Here is a 24,996-nt window from a genome sequence, read left to right on the forward strand (position 1 = left end):
CCAGTACACAAGAGTTTCTGTGTGGGTTTAATGGATTTTGAAGGCCACAAACTTGTCACCAAAGAGAGCAGAATATCCTTGAGCATTCCAGCAGCCTCTCCACTAGAATATATCAGCATTTATGTATCTTACATTATGCAAGACTGCAAGACTAAAGCACAATTGTCAATACCTGAGAGCAGTTTGAGAAATGTGTATTGTATCCCCTTCTTTTACATGCATCTTTGGAGCATGCCTTATTCTGCTGCTTTTCAAATGTTACATTTTCTATCAGTGTCAAAAAGATTTCTAAATGCTTTCCTAATGTACCCCAAATGAGCCTCAAACTAATTGGAAGCTTACTGTAAATGCTTCTTCTCCCAGGTTAGTTTCCTTCTGTTTGAGTCAGTGAAGCATCTTACAGGCATAAGATAAAGGTTGCCTCATCTGACAGTGCCTTTGATTACTCAGCACTACCCCTATACTCTCTGTAGAGCAACTCATCATAGCGGAGGACTCTTGTCTATGGAATACTCAGGCTCGATCACCTACAGAGTTGAGTCAGATCAATCAGACACAGGATCTCTTGCTGGTCACGAGTGTTCTTTTCATTTAAATGTAGCAACAAAAACTGCTGCACCAAAACCAGGAATCACCTTGAGGAGGGGCTGTTACATTACACAGAGGTTTGCTAGGACATGAAGAGGGTACAGTCTTATATTTGAGGGAAAGGGGTGCTATGGTGTGTACAGGAAACAGTACTTTATACTGGAGAAACTTATGATAAGGGGATAGGACATGGAGGAGCAATACTAATGTTGGTGGGACTATCACTGGGGTGGAGCAACTGTTGAATGAAAAGTGGTGCCAGCAGAATCAAAGTGCTCAGTCTTCTCTGCTAGCTCACACATTTATTTCCATAAAGTCTAGATTTAAAAATGAAATAGTGCCACTGGAAACTAATGCTGTTCTTTATGTTTATTGAGTTCCCATATGACTTCTCTTGGGTATCAAGGAGACTTGAGCCCTAGTCTGACTTCATCCAGCTGCATAGATACTGAGATTTACATACTGTATGTCTCAGCATTGCTCTATAGGCATTTAAGTCTATTGTAGAACCAGTTATAAACAAAAAATAGCACTCCAGAAGGCAGAAGGATCTGCCTAGCGGCAATACAGTATTAAAGAGACACTGAAGTGTCAAAAAAAAATTATTTTATTTAATAAAAGTGTTTAACATAATAGCCCTAACTAAACCTCCGCATTCCCGATACTGTAAACTATCTAAATCCCCCCTAACTCCCCCCTCCCTCTCCCCTGCAAAACACACGACTTTCTTGGTCGTGGATTTTGCTGCCCTAAGCGCTTCCGTGTGAGGCGGAGCTATGAGCTGCAGCCCTGCCTCACACGCGTCTGTCAACGGGAGATTTCCGCCTCTCCCCCGCCCCTCTCAGTGAAGGAAGACAGAGGGGCGGGGGAGAGGCGGCGATCCGGCGCTGAGAGGTAGAGTTGCAGCTCATAGCCCTGCCTCACACAGAAGCGCTGCCCGGATTGCCCCCGGGGAGTTTGGGGGTATTTAGATTTAGTTAGATTAGTGTGGCGGGGATGTGGCGGTTTAGGTAGGGTTATTATGTTAAACACTTTTATTAAATAAAACGATAGTTTTTTTAAACTTCAGAGTCTCTTTAATATCAGGCCACTACCAGGACTGCATACATTTCCAGAAAGTAAAAGTAGTGAATACATAGGCCTCAATTCACTAAGCTTTATCAAACACTTTATCAAACGTTTGATAATTTACCTCATGAGTAAAATCTAATTTTGAATTCACTAAGGTGTTATAGATTTCTTGAACAGGTTATCGATAAAACATTTGCTAAATCTATAACACCTTACTGAAATCAAAATTAGATTTTACCCATGAGGTAAATTATCAAGTTCGATAAAGTGTTTGATAAAGCATAGTGAATTGAGGCCAAAGTGTTAATATTGAGTACCAATGCAAAGCAATGTGTTCTGCCCTTCCCAAGAAACACAGGTTGTTCTGCTTTCCCTTTGCAATCATTTTAAAGATGGCCACTAATGATCTAATCTTTTTCATCCAATTTTAACAAATCTATTTAGTATAAGGGTAAACGAAGTGAATATATTGAATGGATAGTTTAGTCAGTCCCTTATATTTAATAAAAATTATAAGATTGGATGAAAAGGATTGGCCACTATTACAGTTGATCTCCCACAAAGCAAAACTGCACTATCACACTACTGGGATGAACTCTTACACAGTAACAGGATGTGGTACTGTATTCAAACTTCCTGCCCAATAGTAGCCTATTCAGAAAACCAATAAGGGAAAAAAAAACAACCTGGCTGACGTACTGCTCTACTGATGTCACAGCGTTCACACACACTCTATGCAAACAAGCAAATCAGTTCACCTTCTGGAATTGCATAAGGTTTTTTGTTTTTTTAAGCTACACTACACATCTTTTATTAAGCTGTGACAGCAACCAGGAAGAGTACATACAGATACAGCACTGAGTGCATAGTTTAATAACAGTACAAACATACCTTTATCCTTTAACTACATTTTCAGAGGCTGTTAGGAAGTGCACTAAGTTCCTTGACATGTGAAATAACTGACATACGAAGAACAGCAACTACTACTTTCCCTTGACTACTCAGAGGCTCTTTACCAGGATGAGTGATGTGTTTAGCACTTGCTGGAGTGCTTTTCTGGCACTATCCAGTAATTTCAGATATATAGCATGGTTTTTACAACCCACTTCTGAGGCCTCAGCCACTCTGACCTGTTCACTAACCTCTTCAAAATATTATTTTATTTATTTTGATCATGTGTGACATAGTTTTAGCACTTTGACCATGTAACCCACTCTGTAGGAACATACAGTACAATTGATGTTGTTCCATGTCACAAAAACCATTGCAACATTCTGACATAGCTATACAAAAGGTTGGCGGGATAACTCATTCACTGCTTCAAAAATGGCAGACTTATCCTTTACACACAATGTAATTATAGGGGGCAAAACAAATCAATTTACCAAGAAGGAAACATTCACACATGCAACCTTAAGCTTACTTAGGTTCTTCAGGGTTAGGGAATATAAGTATTCCTGCAAACCTGGCCTGGATGTTTTTACATTTTGCCAACATCCTCATCTTGGCCATATTATACTGTCAGGAAGGATTACTGAAAGGTTCATGAAAAAAGGTTATTGATTTGACTTAGGCCAACCTCTTGCCTTACCCTCTGCCCTCTAGTGTACAGACAAGTCCAAGACAGAGTGGAGTAGAGGAGGGGACATGCTTGGGCTTCCATACACAGAGGTCTGCTCAAGTTTGGGAATCTACCTGAGCTCATTAAAGTTCTGCTTCCACCATATAAAAGTACAAGTATTATAATAAAGCTAAACTCTGTACAACCTCACTGCCACAACTCTACAGGAGCACTTTAAAAGCATTTGTGTGGCACAGCGGGGCACTGAAGACTTCCGTTTTTATGGAGCCAGAGATGTAAACAATAATAAAATCCACTGTTTTGACACCAGCAATGTAAATATGATTTCTGCATTCTTTCATTTTGTTAGATACCATAATGGTTTTGCTTCATATGTGATACGGCGAGTTAAAGCATAAATGAGCAGACAGCAGTAAGCCAATCATCAGACTGCATTCTCTTTTGAAACGGATCAGCAGATGATTAGCCTTGATTGTGTGCTACTGTTGCGTTGAAGTTGGTCACACATTACTTAGGCTGAATGGAAAAATGAGAGGCAGAGACTTTAGTTCTTTGGGACCCAAGATGAAGTGCAGAAGTGCAGAAACAGCCCTCCCAGCTATACACGACAGGTGGCCTGGCAGATTGCCTGCTCCTGTATCTCAGTCCCAGTGTCTCTATACTTTTGTGTTGTTTATTTTAACTCTATAACATATTGGTATTCTGGTACATATAACATTTTTCTCTAGTTGCAACCTTGGTAAGTCCTTGCTTACTGACTAAGCAGTCCTATTATTTTTATAGCCATAGACAAAGGATATCATGTTTATGGGTCTTCAAGTAATTGGACAGTAGAAAAACTTGTTCAGCTGCTTGTGTTTGTAAGCTGATGTCAGAGGTGTCTGTGTGTGTGGGCCTCTTGTCTCTCCATGGCATAAATAGGAATGTTCAGCTAAGCTACTTGTTCCACCAAGGGATCAAGAGCCTTGGGATCCATCCAGTTGTGTCTGCCTGGAGGCCCTCTGCGGTCTATGGGCAATGGTATGCAGTCACCCACCCTACCATAAAGTATCAAAGCGAGCGCTTCATTTAAAACTTGCTACATATTTTAAGGAAACCACTACAACATTGACAAGCCTATGCTTGATTATCTAGGTTAGCAGATGGCTATCTGCATCGGGATGTTTTCTAACTGATATTAAAGGACTGTGCTTTTGTCAGCATCGTTGGATTAATAAAGACTACTTAACACATTTTAAAAATCTCTTTAGGTGTCTCTTGGATTGGGGTTTTTCTTGAACAAAATAGTTAAAGTGGATCCGAGATGAAAAAGTAACTATAACAAGTAACTTGTCTGTATATCTTATCTAAAGTTTAGATGCAAACAACTTCAACAGTATATGTTTCTTGCTTCCTGTGATGCAATGAGAGCAGTCATATTCTACTTATTACACAGGCAAGCTGCTCTGCATCTCCACCCCTCAGCCTGTGAAAACTCCACTCCTCTCTCCTCCCCTCTCCACCCCCTTGCCTATGAAATCTCTGGCTGGCAACGCCTCCTCCTCCAAGAAAAGTTTCCTCTTCCCCAGACTGAGCTACCATGAGCACTTGCTACATGGCACTCAGAATGCCTAGGCGTGGAAGAGCTGTGGACGAGGCTTGTTTACTTTATAGGGAATTAGGGTATTGAAACAAAAAAAATATTTGGCTTGAGAAATGCCCCATAAACTATATGTAAGGGGCACAATTATGCAATAAGTAAAAGTTTATCTCGGATCCACTTTAAAAGATGACCATTCGTGCAGTGGAGAGGTAGAGCAGCATAAGCACAGAATGGACCATCTCTATCCCTTTATCAGTGAGACTAGGAGTCAAGTCCACACACTGCACATTTTGTATAATATTCTGTTACACCAGAGAACCATTTAGCATTAACATTAAAGAATAATGTATTCCACATAAAAGCACTCTCAGCATACATAGCCATACGTACATTACAGCTACATACAAAAAAATTGTTGGACGTGATGTAAATTGAGAATCAGGCTGTTCATGTATTTATCTGTGGCTTTTTTGTCTATTAGACTGTACACGGTGCTGTTCGCTCATTATGTGTTTTATTAAACATATTGACAGACTAAATGTGAAATTTGAGCATTAGAGGTGTAATTGCGCAGGTGGATTATGGTGTAAGGCTTGAATTCCATATGAGATTCCAAAGTAGATGATTTGATTTACATGATCAAACACTTCAGTATCTTTCAACTCTTAATGCACACATCTCCAGGGCTCCTTTAAGACATCATTATTTCACAGACCTATGAATGTTTCGTTTATCATGTTAATTTTTAAAAACTGCCAAACTGATCATTTAAATATTCCATGATGATGTTTCAAGACCTCATGTTTCATTCATCATAATTATCCCTGCTTTTTATAGGCTTACCAGACGTACGTAGTAATTACACCATATGCGCACACACCTAGAGCTATTTTGTAACTTGGGGAAAAACGTGTAGTAGTTGTAATTGGCTTTGATGGCAAGCAATGGTAAACATAGCAGCAACAGTCTGGTGGCAAAACTTCAGGTGGCAGCCTGCCATGCACAGAGGACTTGCCAACTGAAAGATACTATGAAGGACCTTTCAATAAACATGGCTATAGGATTACTTCAGCATGTGTGCTAAGTCAATGGTAGAAGGAGATGGACGCCCACAGCACTATATAATATGTTGGTGCTTTCAATTATTATTATTATTAAGACAATAAGGATGAACTGGGATATGTGCAGGTTCAGGATGGTGGTTTTATTTATTTATTATTTTTTTCTGGTTGGATTTGATGGACGAATGTCTTTTTTCAACCTAACAATGGTGATGGTGGGGATGATCAAGAGGACATTGATGATTCTGGCTCCTCTCAAGAGAATAAAATGTGCACCTCCTCCTCTCTGAGCGACTTCAATAAGTTGTCTGCAGTATATCCTAGCATCTACAGACATAGAATTGAAATGTGATGCAGTTGTAACCAGCTGGATGGACCTAAGCTTGTTTACTTTACCATTATAAAGAGTGGTGTATGATAGATAGGCCCGGCTGCATGCAACAAGCACAAGTATACAGGCAGATGTAAGGGTAGTGCTCTCATACCGCAGCAAATGCAGCTGACACAGGCTTCAGTAAAGTCAGAAAAGACACACATAGCAAGGATAGAGTAAGAGGCACACCAGGCAGGGACCACCATCTTTCTGTAAACGTGCTCCTGTGGCAGGCAGCTTGGCTGTTTTTTGTGCACCACCCTGTAGAGTAATGTACTAGCATAAAATAGGGTAACAGATATTTAAATAGACTCACTTGCAAATCATAAATTACATGGCTACAGTCAGAAAGCCAAATAAAAATGCTCAGCTAAACTGTTTCCATTGATAATAATTGATCAAACAATCCCAATCCTTCAAAATAAACTAAACTGCTAAATGCAGTACAGATGCCGAATGTCAGAGTAGACATTAAATGAGAGGAAACATTTATCAAGCGTGTTTTTGCCAATATCAGTTGCTCAGTGAGTGCAAATCAGCCACTATACACAAGCATGATGGATAAGTGGATAACACTATTGCCCTTCAGTGCTATAACCCCAGACTGAATCAAAATCTGTACATGCCTTCCTGGCCAGATCTATAAACTATACTGGTAGCTTAACTGATTTCCCAACAAACTGACCACACAATGTGATAGGGAAGTTAAACTCGGAACCCTCCTGAGTTGAGGTAATCTACTTGACGCGGTCTGTAAAATGCTGTAAGATGTGCCAGAACTATAAGAATTTCTAAGCAAAATGAAATAAGAATTAAATAAAAATGAGTGTTGGGTTTTTAGATGCTGGCAGAGATCTTCAGTACTTTGGAATGCTAAGAACCATTTAGACTAAAACAAGTGCAAAAATAAAAAGCGGTCCATGGAACTTTGGCAGATGGCAGAGTTTTAGAAGTTAACTTTCTCAATGTTATTACTCCTTTGCAGGCATCTTACAGCTTCACACTGGCTGCTATGCGTCATGTTTAATACATGTCCTACGCAGTGTTTCCCTGATCAGTCACAATGAGTTAGACCCGGTAAATATGAACATTAATTTCTTCAATGCAAAATATTTACTTTATTGAAGGCATTTACATAATAGTAATTGACACAATTTGTCAGGAAATATGGGAATTGTAAGTGTATAGTAATCCCCGAGAAATGAACTCTGCAAAAGTAACAATAATATTGTAAAATGATTCATGCTCTGTACAAAGAGTGTTCCACGTTCCACTGACAATGGTTGGGACTGTTTGTTTTGAGAGTAATTTGACCAACAACAGTAAATTCTCAACCAAATCACTACTTATGTGCGACTCTCCATATATGCTTTCCAGAAAACAAAATGGCAGCTCTGTAAAAAGATACTGCAACTCTAGCCAACAAGGTGAGGTGACAATGTGCAATAATAAGATTGTTATTTGGTCATGCAACACATGGCATAGATTTAAATGAGAGTAAGTTTAGATTAGGTGTGCCTAGGGTATAATGCATATAACCATAATGCATATATGTATTCAAACAGCTGGCATTGCTCTCTGTGTGTCACTTCAGCCTGTCTCATGGGCCAAAATGAGGGTGGTAAGAAAGGTTGCTCTGTTATGCTGGGAATACACGGCTCGATTCTGAGGCATTTAGATGGCTCGACAGATCATTTCCGACATGTCCAATCTCCCGCCCAATCGTTTCACCGCTCAATTCCACATTGAACACAACGGAAAAAGATAAGAAACACGAGCGGAAGAGAATCGCCCCCGGAATTGAGCGGGGAATCGATCAAGCGGGAGAATCGAGTGGCAAAATCGAGCCGTGTATGCCCAGCATTAGCGCATATGTAAAATCTGTCTGTCTGTCTGTCTGTCTGTCTATCTACACACACACACACACACACACACACACACACACACACACACACACACACACACACACACACACACACACTATATAGCAGCAGTTCTGTTACCGACTGATTAGATCCTAGCAGAAGAATTGGTGCAAGGGTCTCTCTCCTTTGATTTATGTATACTACAGCAGATCTTATGTCCCTAAATCAAACTTTAGAGCATCTGCTCTAATGCAGATAGTACAGCAAAGAAATGCTACTAGCAGTTTTGCTGCTAGGTTTTTTAGTTGGTTATTAACTATCTTTATTTCCCTCTTTGGTGTGTTGAGAGATCTACAATTGCTTCTACTAACTGACCACTAGAGGTCTCACATATGCCAGATGTCCTACTACTAAAGACAAATTCGAAATATAATACAGTATGTAATGAACCCAGTATTATGTATGAGCCTGGCTTTTTAGTGACACAATTTTCATATGCTAGAAAAAGTTTTGTAGCTCAGAAAACATAAAAATTACCCCTGAGAATTTGAGCACTGTATTGATTGTCTAAAGACAAACAATCTACAAATAGAACAATCAAACATGATCATTCATTTCATACCAACAGGCATGGTTACTGGCAGTATGGTCTCGCATGAGTTAATACATTCTAGTCACACCTGACTTAAGTGACCAGTGGCAATTAGCTAATCAACATTTGTCACAGAAGCCATGTGATTAAAGAACACACTGACTGATCTCTCACGACTCTCTTAGTGTGGAGATTGCAGGTTGTATCGTCTCCCCAGGGATTGCTACACATTCAAGGGTGCAAAATGCATTTGTCTAACAGAATGGTAAATGGTTAGAATATGAATTGGTTAATGGGATAGTTTGGAATAATGTATAATAGTCTTCTCTTCTGTTCCTAGGTAGGCAGGGCCGGCCCGTCACTTTTTGCCGCCTGAGGCAAATGTGGCAGAGCTGCTGCCGCCGCCCCCCCCCCCCCCGCCCGGGGGGGGGCGCCGAGCCGGAGGGGTAGCGGGCAGGTCGGGGGTATTGTGCCTAGCGGTGGGGAGGGGGGTCGGACCCCCCCTCCCTCGCCTGGGTCCCCCGATCTGCGCTCCCCTCCAGCCTGTAATTAGTAAGCTGCTGTCAGATCGTAAGAGGCACGGGCGGGGAGGACTCACCTTTTCCGCGTTCCATCGTGCGCTCCATTGACGTCACTTCATGCATCGCCGTCCACTTACAATACAGTGGGCGGCGATGCAGGAAGTGACGTCAGTGGAGCGCTCGCTGGAACGCGGAAAAGGTGAGTCCTCCCCGCCCGTGCCTCTTACGATCTGGCAGCAGCTTACTAATTACAGGCTGGAGGGGAGCGCAGATCGGGGGACCCAGGCGAGGGAGGGGGGGGTCCAACCCCCCTCCCCACCGCTAGGCACAATACCCCCGACCTGCCCACTACCCCTCCGGCTCGGCGGCCGGCCCCCCCGGGCGGGTGCCGCCCTTTGAAGTTTGCCGCCTGAGGCAAATGTTTCACCCCGCCTCATGAGCGGGCCGGCCCTGTAGGTAGGTGTGTGTGAAAAAACTCCTGCTCTGCTTAAAATTAAGTTTGGCTGACATTCTTAAATTTCCATTCTTTTGCTACTAAATTTCCATTGAGAGTCCTTAAAATGTGAAGGGAAGGGGGTTCTATTTTGCATTAGCCATCACTTGTGCGTAATACACCTAAAGCCTCATACCAATGTTAGAGGGTTCTCGGTTGAGAAGGCCAGTCGGGTCAGCTTTACTGAAAATCTAATGTGTGTGCAGCCTCCCCAATGCATTGACTAGACATCTGAAGTGCCTGATCATATCAGCCAAGCGTATTATTCTCTTCTCCTTACCTCTACCAATGGAAGCTCTGCACCCACCATCGTCTCTCCTCCATAGCAAGGCTACAGCATCTGTACAGTACGTGGCCTCTAACTGTCCCCATTCTTCATGTGTATGTCCCTTATCTCTAATTAAAGGTTTGAATCTGAGAAGGTTAGCAAACCTCTAACTGGCCAGCTTGATTATGGCAAATGCCTAGACATATTGGGTCTTCAGCATGTTTTCTGTCATGGTGATAGACATGATAGTACTATCTGGTAGCTGGTATACTGGTATCAGCATTGCAACTAGCAATACAGGAACATCAGTCCCTTCACTCATAGGGCCACCATCTATTTCATAAAGGCATATGAGCAATTCCCACTACTGATGATGTCACAAGCGTGAAAATCAACAGTGCATCGGTCCCTCGTAACACATATGGAAACCTGGTAAAAAAAAATAAAAAAAAATTCTGCATAGGCTGCACCCTAAGGGGAACATTTTCAGGGGGCAGATCAGGTTGCCCTTTTTTCCACTGCAACACATGTACTCTGCCCTGTTAAACAAGATTAAAAAATACCTATACAGGTAGTCTCCGGTTAGTGAACAAGATAAGGACTCGAGGTTTGCTCTTAACCTGAATCTGTCCATAAGTCAAGACACTGTACCATCTCTGCCCCCTGTACCTCCTCTATGTCCCCGTGTGCCTTCAGTGCCCCCCCCCCACTGTGTCACTTCTGCTTCCCCCATGCCTTCAGTGTCCCTCTCGGTGCCACTTCGGCCCTGCCACAGCTAAGTGTCACTTTGCCAGTAATTTGATTTTTTTTAAAATCAACTTTCTCAAAAACTACAAGGTCTTTTTGAAAAAGAAAATTGACTTGTTTCCATGGAAACAAATTTCCCATTTATAGGCCAAATTAGTGGGTCGTTCGTAAGTTGGGAGCTACCTGTGTTATATTCATGATACAGTTATTTCTGTTAAAGGAAACCTGAGGTGAGAGTGATATGGAGGGTGCCATATTTATTTCCTTTTAAACAATACTAGTTGTCTGGCAGTCCTCCTGACCCTGTGTCTCTAATACTTTAGCCATAGACGCCAAACAAGCTTGCAGCAGATCAGGTACTCTGACTCACCTGACTCAGGTTTTACTGGCTTAGCCATATACCTGTTGCAGGGTTTTGTCTCAGACACTTCTTATGTCAGAAGATCAACAGGGCTGCCAGGCAACTGGCATTGTTTACAAGGAAATAAATATGGCAGCCTCCATATACCCCTCACCTCGGGTTCCCTTTAAAGGGCAACTGAAGTGAGAGAGATGTGGAGGCTGCCATATTTTTTATGTTTAAGCAATACCAGTTGCCTGGCTATCCTGCTGATCCTCTGCCTCTAATACTTTTAGCCATAGACCCTGAACAAGCATGCAGCAGATCAGGTGTTTCTGACATTATTGTCAGATCTGACAAGATTAGCTGCATGCTCATTTCTGGTGTGATACAGACACTATTCTAGCCAAATAGATCAGCAGGACAGCCAGGCAACTGGTATTGTTTAAAAGTAGATACATATGGCAGCCACCATATCACCCTCACTTCAGTTCCCCTTTAAGTAAAAAGTAAGGAACTGCAGTCACAGAGTTCACAATATGTGGACCATAGCGTACAAAAGACATTGTAGTTGCAAAATATCACTGCTGCTAATGATATCTAAAGCAGCTACTAAGACATATCTATGGCGTACTAGACAGAGGGACTTGTTGCTTTACAGACATGCATGCGCCAATACCCCTCTAAAGTCCAGAACATGCACACACAATAGTGGGTCAATGTCTGCTAACCAACATTTCTGAACCGTGAGTAGAAACCAAAACACCAAGACAAAATGTATATCAAAAACCCCATTTAAATAGTATCTTTGATGGTAATTAATTCCAGGACCCCAATGCTGCAAGGCAAGAGTGCAAACCACATCATTTACTCAAATAGTCAGGAGACGATCTTGTTTCCTTCATGCATCCGATTAAAGCATTTGAAATATAAAGACATGGACAATGAAGACTGACAAGCATGTCACAAATGTATAGGAGACATTAATCTGTTATGGTAAGCTTACTTTGCCACCAATTATCTTTGATATACGATTCAATAGCAGTCAGGGTATAATGCAAATGCACCATGCTTCCTATGGAAACTTCCTTCCTCCCATAAAAATAAGTCCCACTAGCGAACACAATGCTGCCTTTTGTGCTCTCCTTCCTAAAATACCCTTAATCCGCTGTGTCCAATGAAAATGAATCATGCTACATTGTGTGTGCTTTAGCCATAGGAAACAAAACGTCTATACAGTAAACAGGTCTGGAGATCACACATGAACATGTCTAGCCAGTCTAGAAAAAAATCCAAAATAACACCATTTACTTTTAAGCTCCAATTTAGTTTATGGAAAGATATCCAACCGCTGACAATAACATTAAATATGCCTGGTATATAAAACTTCAGATGACAATAATAGGTCAAGATTTTTTTTTTTACTATTTGTAGGATAATCAAGTATATTTAATCTATGTTATTTTGCCCAAATTTGAGTAGAAGTTGCTAAGGCAGCAACCATATCCCTCTCAATTTAGGTATCCTTTAAAAGAAACCTGAATTGGCTGGCTGACATTTATTTAATGTTAAACCACACCAGTTGCCTGGCAATCCTGCTGATCTCTTTGACCACAGTAGTGTCTGAATCACACGCCTGGAACAAGCATGTGGCTAATTTACATACTTCAGTCCTGATCTTTATGCTTATTTAGGGTTTATGGCTAAAAATATAACAAGCAGAGGAACAGCAGGACAGCCAGGCAATTTGTATTGTTGAAAAGGAAATATACAGTATATGTCAGCCTCCATATACCTCTCACTTCAGATGTGCTTTAATCCTTGAAATTTATGGAGCCAAACTTGATTTTGTCTCTTAAAAAGTAAAATTTCCCTTTCAGCCATATATGCATCCTTTGGCGGGCTGACATGGGCCCCTTTATAGAATGTCACACCTTTCTATGTCTGTAAGGGTGAACACCTGTTGCTTTATACATTCTTTCAGTGAAATAGGGTACCAGTGGGGATGCCCTGCTTGACGATAACCTCTAGACAAAGAACTAACAGCCCACAATTACATATACTTATCTGCTCACTTCTGTGATTCAAATCACTCCAGACAGCCCAGCCCACAGACTGACCTCTACACTACATTACAACACACAGGATAAGAGCTAGCATGTTCCTCACAGCTCCCATCTAGGAGTCTTTACAGGAGACAGATTTACAATGAGTTCATTTTTAATGAATAAATACAATTATTACATGGTTCCATGTTAAGAAAACTGCTAGGCATAAGCACTGACAAATAGGACTACACCACACAAAATCACACAGCTGCTGTTTCGGTGCTGTTATATTGCAAATGCTATTCCCATAACTGTAAAGCCACAGCGTTAAACCTCCACAAAAAGCCAGCCACCGCTTATACTGAATAAGAAATATAAAGTCTGTTACCAGGCATCCTACTTGTGCAAAAGATCACTCATCAGCTGTTTTGCCTTGTTTGCCTGGAGATTTACTTTAAAGCTAACAAAACCCACTCAAACAAAGTCTGTGGATGGAAATCTGGATGGATCCCCTGGTGGTGCGATCAGGCAACCAGATTAGGCAGTTCTTGGAAACCACTGTATAAACATATAGAAAAAGAAGAGCGCTCTAAGACCAATGTGTGTGCAGTAAATAATTGACCTGTCCAGGAAAGGTCTCACCACTTAAGACTCGAGGACGCCATCCGGACATCGATACTGGCTGCACCTCCCAAAGGCACTCACTGTGTGGACATCCCCAGAGCCTGGTCCCTGGCCTTTAAAGGGACTCAAGCACATACAGGCTGTATCTCACCGACAGCCGTTTAAACTCAAGTCAGACCTGTCTGAACAGGGCAAGTATTAACTGCACATATTGGTCTTAGAGTGCTCTTCTTTTTCTATATTTTCACTCGTAAACAAGGCACATAGTAATAATAATCAGGAGGATGACTACAAACCGTGAATACAAGCAAAGTATTGCACTGAATACTTTTTTCACTTGACAGTCAGCCTACTGGGCCAATCAAAGAGCAGGAATATCGCTCTTTGAAGCCACTAGACCCGCTGGGGCATCAGGTGGGTTCAGTGGAGCGCTTGTTAAAGGGGCCCATACACCTAACGATTTTCCCGCCAATATACAGCCATTTCGATCATAGTGATCGAAAAGGCTGTGAAATCGCTGCGCACACCGGTGACAGAACGATCGATTTCCGTCCGAAATCGATCATTCCCGTCGATTCCCGTTGACCCATCCATGCGGAAGATTTTCCTCGGTCGCCGGCAGGTCGGGAGTGCGTCGTTAGCGGCGTTCGAATGCCTGACGACCGACGCAATACAGCGGGTACACATTACCTGTTCCGGCCGGCGCGAGTCCCCTGGTCTTCTCCGCTTCAGGCTCCAGACCTCTTCTTCTTTGCTTCGGGCTCCAGAGCTACACAGAACTTCCTGTCCCGGCAGGAAGTTTAAACAGTAGAGCGCCCTCTACTGTTTAAACTTCCCCTGGACAGAAAGTTCAGTAGCCGGAGCGGAGCGTAGAAGAAGAGCGGGGACCAGGGGACTCACGCCGGCTGGAACAGATAATGTATGCAGTGTGGGGTGGGGGAGCAGCAGCGGCAGCTCCACAGATTGTGATCAGTTTCAGGCTGAAATCAATTCACAATCTGTTTGCAGTAAAGATGGCCATACGATCCCTCTCTGATCAGATTCGATCAGAGAAGGATCTATCTGTTGGTCGAATCTGATGGCAAATCGACCAGTGTATGGCCACCATAAGTTTAATGAAGCGCTCCATAAACTAACAGAGGAGAGTGTAATTTAGCAGTGCATGCTATGACTGCATAGTGGCGCTGAGAATTATTACCAGTTGTTGTCATTAAAGCAGCCCATACACTCAGCCGATTTTCTGGCCGACCGATCGATCCCGATCGACCGATCGATCGATCGATTGCAAATCGGTTGGCCAATCGACCGATCGACGGCCGATTTCGATCGATTTCGATGGATTTCCATCGAACTTGCAGGGTGGAAAATTTAGGTCGATCTGATGAGATTGCTTATCAGTTTGCATTGGCCTTAATGGAAATCTGATGGCAAAAAAATGCCATCAGATCGAATTTCAATAGATTTCAAACTGAAATCTATTGGAATTCTATCCTAGTAAAAAATGTTCTAAAAACGCATCAGATAGATCATCAGATGCATTTCTTGTCTATCTGCTGCCAATCTGACGAGTGTATGGGCACCTTAAGATGCACTGCTGTAGCAGTGAATCAACCCCTTTGTCATTTAAAGTGAAATTAAATCAATAACACAAACAATTGTGTTTGTAGAACTAATCCTAAATAGGACTTTCCTGGAGCCCATATACTTATTTGAGTTTTACGGGTTAAATATCTAGGTTTGAAGATTGAACCATACTGACAATGCTGCTGTTTATTCAACTCCCACACACAGAAATGATGACCTAAATGAACGTTGTATCTTTTTTTCTGCTATCAAAAGTGCTTGCACAGCCACACAGACATTTCATGACTTCTAATTGGATATCAGAGAGGATTGCCACTGGAGGATTAGAATGACTTATTAGGTTTTTACTGGTGACGGATACTAATAGGTGAAATTTCTTTCAGACCCTGTTTATCTTTGTGGGTATCACAGAAGACTAAAGGTGCATACACACGCAATATTGTAACAAACGACGGGTCCGTCAGATCATCCCACGGCACAGTGGTTCTGCCAGGCGGATCAGTCAAAAACAGTCTCATCAGTCTGCCGACAACCTGTACTCAGGTACTACAGTCCGCAGAACAACCATGCCGCGGGAGGGTCTGACAGACCCGTCGTTTGTTACAATAGTGCGTGTGTAGGCGCCTTATAGATGAGAAAAAAATTATAGCATGCAGATTTGCATGGACAAAGGGATGGAGGTCTTAAATGTATCCAATGTAATCTTTTAACTGATTATTAATGGACCAGCTACCAGTTAATTGATCAGTAGCTACTTCGTATGCTTGGCCGAATTTTAAGTGGAAATTTGTTAACACAATTTACTGTTCATCTCTACAGAGGTTCCAGAAGTGTAGAAAACTCCCCATAATGATGGAGAGGGCAATAAAGAATGGGCTATTACATCTGCCTAATTTTTATTGCTGGGAGTCTTTCTGTTTTTCGCTTTTATTGCTGGGAGTCTTTCCAGTGGGGAATCAAGTAACAAAACCATTCTGGCAGAAGTCCTATATATTCCCCACTCAATTCAAAACTGAAAAAAAAAAGTTTAAGGTGGAATTGGAGTTTGGTTCCTGGCTGTGTGTCAGTGTAAAGCAACAGAGATTCAGTGTGACGGTTCATATACACGTTAGGCATCAGTTCTTGGTCGAGTTCTGTGCAGATGCATCACTCTGGCTTGATCTGTTGCTATGGATGGAGGAGGATGGATGATGGAGAAGCATATGACTGAGGAGCAAAGAGGGAGAGGAGAATGGAGGAGAACAATGGCCCTAGACTGCACTTGGACAAGATAATCAGGCAGCCCAGATCTCTCACCAAAGTATTATAGCCACCACAAACATGCTACATTCTCAGGAAAAGTGGTCCTGACCAGCCAGCTTGGCAGAGGACCATCTAGCTGGTGTACATAGCACAAAACTTTAATCTTTACGTAAATTTAAAGCATTGCACCCTCCCCCCCAACTAACATACATTATGTAAGGTGCATAGCAACCCTGCAGATTCTCCAGGCTTTTCTCTGGTATAGTTGGTAAAATATTTTGTTTATGGAAAAAAATCCATAAAAATGTGTTTGAGAGGCAAGATTTGCAGTGCATAGGCAGAGCTGCCATCCTATTAATTGCATACAAAAAGGTCTAAATTGCCTCCGCTTTCCTTTGATTTAAATAAACTGATCAAAGGCTTTGTAATTAAATTTCTTTGAAAAAGCTTCTTGCAGCAGACAAAGAGAGCGTTAGTCATAGAGAGACACGCTTTTCACTGTATTGTTGCTCTCCTGCAATATTTTTGTATTGTTTGGCGCATAAAGGAAGATGTTGTTAAAGTAAATAAACAGGAAATTGTGTATTATATTATCCTTTTGGGTCTGGCCTTGTCATGTGTAAAATAACTTGAAATGGATTCACCTTCCAGTTTGAATACATTTAGCAGAATGTTTCTATACTTACATATGCAGATTAGGCGCTACAACACAAGAGTATTCCTCTCAAAGTGATATTTCAATACTACGCAGGCACCACTAAGTACAATTATCCAGCTACTTCTGAAACTGCCTGGAGGATAGAGATGGTCAATGTGAAGCAAAGAATTCTGACTTGCATGAAGAGTTAACTGAAATTGTATACAACTTGGAAAGGGACCAATAAAAGTCAACAGGAAATGCATTTGATTGGTCCAATTCAAACTTTACACACGCGTAAGAATTCCTTATATTTCATTGACAGTCTCTAGTGCTAAAATTCCTCAGCATTAGTTTGCATCTTCCACCATCCAGCCAAATTCCTCAAATATTTCAGTGTCCTATACTGCATACAGAAAATCAACTGCAAGTGTCTCAACGTTATTGACTTTTATAGGGCTGCAGAAATTGGGGAAATCTAGAACAGGTGTGAAAACACTGAGTTCGATGAGAAATCTGAGAGACCAGAATATGATCTAACTTATCAACAAGGGTGCACAACTCTAGTTGAAGTTAGTATTGAAGATTTAACTTTGTGTAAACAGGCAATGCCAGAATGGTGCAAAATATGTGCGTAATAACATGAATAGGAACGTTTTGACAAGAGTATCATAGACATGGTTAGTACAATTATGGTCCATAAAAACAACCCATATTTACTGATGGGTATCAGTTATAGGAAATGTAAATCCCTCCTAACACTTACACATGAAGAATGAGCACAGCTGAAACAATGCCATTAACCCAGTATGACCCTGATTTAATTAACTATTCAGCTAGTTTTCTCACAGATGTTTTCAAACCTTATCAATAAAATCCCTTTTCAACCCCAGGAAACAAAAATATACTTAAAATAAGTTATCCTAAAGTATGATATTACATGTCTTATCTATTTGTTAATACTTTTTCACTTGTGAGGTGCTAAAAGTCGTTGTAGAGAACATAACATTCTGGGGAGAAACTCACGAGGAAAGTTAAAAGAATCAGGACCCAAAGCACAACCAAAATCGTCTATCTACATTTACTCTACATGTTATAACAGCATTGTTTACAAAAATATTCTATCAACCATTCACCCAATTGTGTAAGAAACCCTTTGCAAAAACATAGTTAAAATATATCTAGTTTTTCAAAATAAGTGCCTACAATGGTTTCTATTGAAAATCTGAGACTTTTGCTCCCTAAGGACTGGGACAGCTGGCAAGCCTGAAGATGACAGCAGTGATCTTTGGTCAGAAAGAAAAGTTTTCCATGATTAATGGTGACCATTTATCTAATAGTTTTCATGTCTGCACTTGTTGGAAGCTCTTAAGCATCAGGGATTTGCAGGTAAATATTACAGAAGATATTTTTTGTACTGTTTTTTTCCCCCCTTATATCGCAGACACCTGGGGAAATAAGAAAACTGTGCTTTTTAGGACTATTTTTCTTTCTTGGAACAATAGCGAGCTTTCTTTAGGGAAAAAAAACATGGATTAGGAATAGCAGAATTTAGAAAGACGATCTATATCCTTTTTCTCTTTGCGTGAAGAGCATCAGCATGCTAAAGGACTCCAGGAAGACAGGAAAGACTTCTTAAGGTTCCCTACACTGAAGATCATTGAACTGCATTAGTGATCCTACAAACCTGGTCTGCATTTATTTAAAAGTCTATTATTTGGTGGGAAACTTTGCAGTTCTCACCTGGGTAAATCTACACAACCGCGAAGTTTTCTAAATGGTCAATGAAGCAGCACTGGTGCAATTATAGTCCCATACACGCCACCATATAATTTTTTTCTCTGGTGAGAACTAATCTTTGAGAGTCCTATGCTGGGAATACACGACTCGATTCTGAGCCACTTAGATGGCTCGATAGATAATTTCCGACACGTCCCTTCTCCCGCCCGATCGTTTCGCCGCCCAATTCCGCATTGAGAACAATGCACAAAGATAAGAAAAACGAACGGAAGATAAGATAATCGTCTGCAGAATCGAGCAGGGAATCGATCGATCGTGAGAATCGAGCGACAAAATTTGAGCCGTGTATGCCCAGCATTAGCAAATCCAACCCAAACTTTCATATAGAGTGGAAGTTACAGGACACTACTCCTTTTACCATGGATACAGAAAATCCATTTAAATAATGTGAATTAGAAAATCAAGGACCATGCAACATATAGATAATATTTGTATCATATTATTTACTATTATTACTAGTAGTAATAATAATAATAATAGGTATTATTACTACTTCTGCCACCACTGTTCAGTTATCCTGATGCTTGGGGGGATAGTGAATTGTAGTTCTCTTATGCACCAATGTAATCATAATTAATAGGTGTCAGCATGTGGTCTATTCCAAGTCAATAGTTTATTTGTTGCAATCCTGTCTCCATTAAATCTCCATCCTCTCCAGTCCATGAAAAGAGCAATCTCCCAGGATAACTATATTTCTACATGATTGAGCTCCCTCTATGTGCTGGAACAACAATTAATACACTATTACAAACCTCAGCGCTCTTGAAAGCTGGCATACTGGGCATTATCGCATCCCTGGATCCCACAAGGTAAGTAAAAAGATAATATGCAGTCAGCGTTGAAATACAATATCCTCTTCACTTTTCTGGCAACCATGAAATTTATAACCTGGCATCAAAAGAAAGTCTGTGCTGGAAATATATGGGATCAGCTGACAGTGATTCAAGCTCACGCTGTGGGAACCATTTATTCACAGGTCCCATTCAGTAGCCTTCTGTCCCTAACTTATCACATCCTCAGAAGAAGCGTCCACGGACTCCTGAGCTCATATATCAGCACATCTATGAAGATCATTTATCTCCAAGCGGTGAGAGGTATCACAAACATTGCACAATCAATTTCACATCCGGAGCCCAAAGGTTCCCATAGAAAATGAATTTTCCCCTGAAAGTTTGCTGTTCTCTTTCTGCTGCAATTGAACAAACACCATTAAGGTGATGTTTTACACAAAATTCATTTTTTATTGTTTTTACTTCCTACAACCAGCTGTGCTCTAGAAATCTTTGCATCCCTCTGTGATAAGTGCCAGTTCTTAAGCTCATGTCAGCGCAATGTTTTAACATAGAACTCCTTTTTTCACAATTGGATGCCAATCGCCTGTGTGTTGTAAGATCACAGAGATACATATAGGAATGGCGTTAAGTGCAGGTAGAGGATAAAGGCATTACAGGTGATTATTATTGGCGCTGCTTCCCTGCCACATTCTGCAATAATAGTAATAATACACAACCTGCAATTGTAGAAGTGCATTCTGTTTGTATTACCCACTGCTTTCTGACTAATGCTTTCTTCATAAAATGCCATGTGTGTTGCACTTAGGTGTCACACTGATGAATCCAGCTTATGTTAGTTCAATTGCACTATGCGTAGAATGTTGTTTTTTTTTTTGTTTTTTTTTTTTTTACAATTATATACTACGTGAAGCAGGATCTGTGGGCTATACCTAACAATTCCCCTGACACCGGGAATCAAATGTGAAACGTTTGTTATGTTCAGCATCTATTAATCTAATCTTTACAATGCCCCGCACTTCCAAGAAAATAAAAGTGGATGCCTGCAGAGGTTGTGAAATGGGGAATAAAGTGTAATCCATAAAGGGTTAGTGTACTTATACTTACCATAATTAAAAAGGCTTAAAAGGAGGCTCCTCTAGGTAATGCAATGTAGCGGATGTTAGCTCTTATTTAAAATATAAGTAACCATTATTGTTTAGATTACAAAAATGACTCATTATGGGCCTGCACAGGGCTGGTAAGGAATGAAGAAGAGATCATTTAGGGCCAGTTCTTTCTAGACATGAGCAGTGTAGTTTTTAGCATAGCCAAGGCAAGTAGATGTCTGGGGTTACACTTGCTGGAGGGGTGACCACAGATCGATTCTTAGCATACTGTGCTTTATACTGTATGTAAGTACTGTATGTAAGTAATGTACGTACACACGTTCAACAAAGTGCATATCCAACACCACAACATGACCAACACCATGACAAACCGTTTACGCGTACTGACCAACTGAATGACCAACTCATTTACATACTGTGTGGGCACGCTAAATGATGGACTGCACTACATGGCCGCATTCAAAACAAGGGTGTCGCTCAAACGACGTTGTACACATGTGGATAAATGCACAATATCAGCCCAATAGGCATGTGATACGCCAGATAGATCAGGCAAACCGCCTGGTATCAGATGCTCATCTAGTTGTTTGCCACCGGAACACACGACTGATTGTCATCCAACAGATAATCAAGTAGACAACTGGTGGTTTAGTTGAGCATGTGTACGGGCCTTTATTCACAACTGCAAATTCCATAAAAAAATGGAGGAATGGTAGTTTTAACACCTAAATGGGCACTGCTGATTAGAATGACAAGTGATGCCTAAATAGCATAACAGTGATGAGGCAGGTGCTACTAATTTGCTATTTTAAGATTTGGTCTGTATGGGTTATTTTTACCCATATGGACAACAGTTATAGGAAAGGTTTGTTGTGCTGGTTCAGTGAGTTTGGGTCAGTGAAGTATATCTGACCTGGTAATCATTCCTGTATTCTTTATACACTTATTTTGGTCATCATTTCTGTATATAACCTGTCATTTTGTTATTGGCGCCAGCATAAATAGACTATGATCTTCCTAATCACAAAATTGGGGTAGTTCCTTGCCTGGTTCACCAAAATGGCCCACAAAGGCCCTTGACAGGAGTACTGTGTCGCCCTGTAAAATAACGCTCATTTTGACGAGTCCATTGTCTTGTCCATGTTCAACTTGTAGTGGAGGGTGGTATTCATCAAATTAATTTCAACACAATCAACCGTATAGAAAAATGCATGCATGTATATCAGAAGACAAGTACTCACAACTAGAGCCATATATTGAATACAGTATAGCCTGGAGCTTGTTACATTTGTCAAAATGTTATTTTCATGTGCAAATCTTCAAACTGTAACCATGCATTCCTTCCTTCAATCATTACTATATACAAATATATAATGGTAGGCCACAACTAGTACTCCAGACAAACAATACAGAAAAATATGTGTAGAAGGACTTTTCATCAGCTAACAAAAAAAGAACAGATCTACAGGTAGGTGGGGAGGATGACACTGCACTCTCTGAACATTTAGATCAGGTCTGAATTGCTGCTTATGGGAGAATACATTATTAAAAAATGTACAATAATGCGGACACAATGACATTAAACACACATGGGGCTTGATTCACTAAACCGTGATAACTCAAATATCACACCTTATCAAAGAAATCACACCTTATCAAAGATATCACACCTTATCAAAGATATCACACCTTATCAAAGATATCACACCTTATCAAAGTTAACATGCCTTATCAGAGTAGCATAGCGAGCACTACAAACTTATGCTTGCTAATTGGCAATGGCACTCGCCCTGCCCTGAGCTCCTGCGGGTTGATAGTGCTCGCTATGCTACTCTGATAAGGCGTGTTAACTTTGATAAGGTGTCATATCTTTGATAAGGTGTGATATTTGAGTTATCACGGTTTAGCGAATCAAGCCCAAGGAGTGCAACTCCTCCATTATCAAATTGAATTTTGACATTATAGGTGACAGCTTTGTCAGATGCCCATGTGCATATAACAAACATACAATGCCTATGCTTTGACATTAGTAGATTTTAAAGAAAGAATGGATCAGTAATATAAACTATTTTCCCTCATTCACAGGTAAGTGGCTGGCTGAATTTCTTCACTATTATCTGTCAGTTGTAAATGGCTCTACACATACGGTCACGTAAAGGTGATTCAGCTTCAGATGGATGCTAGGATGGAGATCTTGGAAGGTTACTAGGCAGTCTGTGCAGTGACAGGCAGTTAGGTTAAAGAGGCACTGTAGTGACATATAGTAGAATGTGGTACATTATTTAGGATGCCCACTTTTACAGTAATTTTCCTGCATCAGAAACATCTACTATAGGTATATATTGCAGTATATTGCATATAACCCTGCCCTCCCAGTGATGCTTAGCTGAGGCTGAGTAGATATGCAGAATTCTCAACCCCAGAGCATTCTGGGAGAGCAGGTATATTTTGGGCTGGCTTCAGAATTATTATAAACAAACATTCCTCAGAGAACACCTGCCAGCACTAAAGATATTGCCGCCTGTGATAAATTTCAGAGTATAAATCAGGGCGAGGAAAGAGTTTATAATGGGCAAACACTGACTAAATTGTTTCTAAAGTAATATTGTAAACAAAACAAACAAAAAAAAAAAGCAATTTTATTCATTACAGTTCTTCTTTAAGGTTTGGTCATATCAAGTCATGTGCAGATAATTTAAAACAAATAAGATCATCTCTCTAGGCGATTCCGTAATTGAAGTGAACAGTCATTGACTTCACCATTCACTACCCATTGCTGCACATCTCCAATTAAGCACCCACACAAATGATCTGCTAACTTGCAATATTTCAGGAAACCCAGCAGTGAGAGCTCCTGGCTGTACTTCTTGTTCTAACTTGCCTTGAGCTGGGCAAGGAGGTCACACTTACCTTGCTGGATTCCTCATATACGTTGCTGTGAAAAACAAGCTGCTAATGAGTGCAGCAGGAAGCCGATCCAGGAGGTCGTATCTCTGGGCTCAACATCACATATAAGAAGCAGTAAGCCATTCAATACATCAGCATATGCCTAAAGCTAAAATTTCCATTCTAACTACTGTAGATGATGTCTTTAAATGAAGAGCTCAGTTTTAGGGAACGATTAATAGTATGTAAGGTGAGATGCAGGAAGAATAAGTATATATGTTTAAAAATACACTTTTAGTTCCATTTTTCCGCAGCTTATGATGAGAATTGTGGTGCTGAATACGGTATATGGCCTGGTGCACACCAAAAACCGCTAGCAGATCCGCAAAATGCTAGCAGATTTTGAAACGCTTTTTCTTATTTTTCTGCAGCGTTTCAGCTAGCGTTTTGCGGTTTTGTGTAGCGTTTTTGGTGTAGTAGATTTCATGTATTGTTACAGTAAAGCTGTTACTGAACAGCTACTGTAACAAAAAACGCCTGGCAAACCGCTCTGAAGTGCCGTTTTTCAGAGCGGTTTGCGTTTTTCCTATACTTAACATTGAGGCAGAAACGCATCCGCAATCCAAAATCTGCTGCAGCCCGGGAGTATGCGTTTCTGCAAAACGCCACCCGCTCTGGTGTGCACCACCCCATTGAAATGCATTACCCTAGCAGATCCGCACCCGCAAGCAGATCGCAAACCGCAGCGGAAACGCTCCGGTGTGCACTAGGCCTATGTGTATATCAGTAGTTTGTATTTATGGTGTATAGCAGAATTCAGGATATGCCTGATTTTGGATCTGATTTTTGGCCTACATTTCCTTCTAGTGTACTAGGCTCAGGTGGTTGCTACACTGCAGGCTAGTTGTTGTGATTTCCACAGATTTGTATGGTATCCATTTAAATCCAACTTAGGCTAAGTTCACAGTGGGACATTAAAGTCGCACGTTAAAACAGCATTTAACGCCGAGTAAATCACTGCAATGAAAAATCAATACCCTGTTCACAGTGCACACATTGCGTTGGTGACTAACGCTGCACGTTAAGTAAAAGTACTGCATGCTGTGCGTTATACATGTTATTAGCTGCGTTTGACTGTTTGCACATGCTCAGTAATGACTTGGAAGCATACTTTTCATTGCCTGTATTTTTT

At 41.0% G+C, this 24,996-nt stretch overlaps 1 protein-coding gene across 3 annotated transcripts in view; it reads right to left on the reverse strand.

Annotated features, from left to right (window-relative positions):
• PLXNA4 (plexin A4) overlaps positions 1 to 24,996 on the reverse strand; it is a 910,299-nt gene that overhangs the window by 461,576 nt on the left and 423,727 nt on the right. The window contains exon 5 of one of the 3 annotated variants that reach the window (XM_068276020.1): positions 6,148 to 6,211. The exons of the other annotated variants lie outside the window; for them this stretch is intronic. The gene's annotated coding sequence lies outside the window, so the exon portion shown is untranslated. Of the gene's footprint in view, positions 1 to 6,147; positions 6,212 to 24,996 lie in introns of those variants that run through there. 3 annotated transcript variants of the gene reach the window in all.

This window comes from Hyperolius riggenbachi, chromosome 3 (assembly GCF_040937935.1).
Source record: "Hyperolius riggenbachi isolate aHypRig1 chromosome 3, aHypRig1.pri, whole genome shotgun sequence".
Lineage (NCBI taxonomy): Eukaryota > Metazoa > Chordata > Amphibia > Anura > Hyperoliidae > Hyperolius > Hyperolius riggenbachi.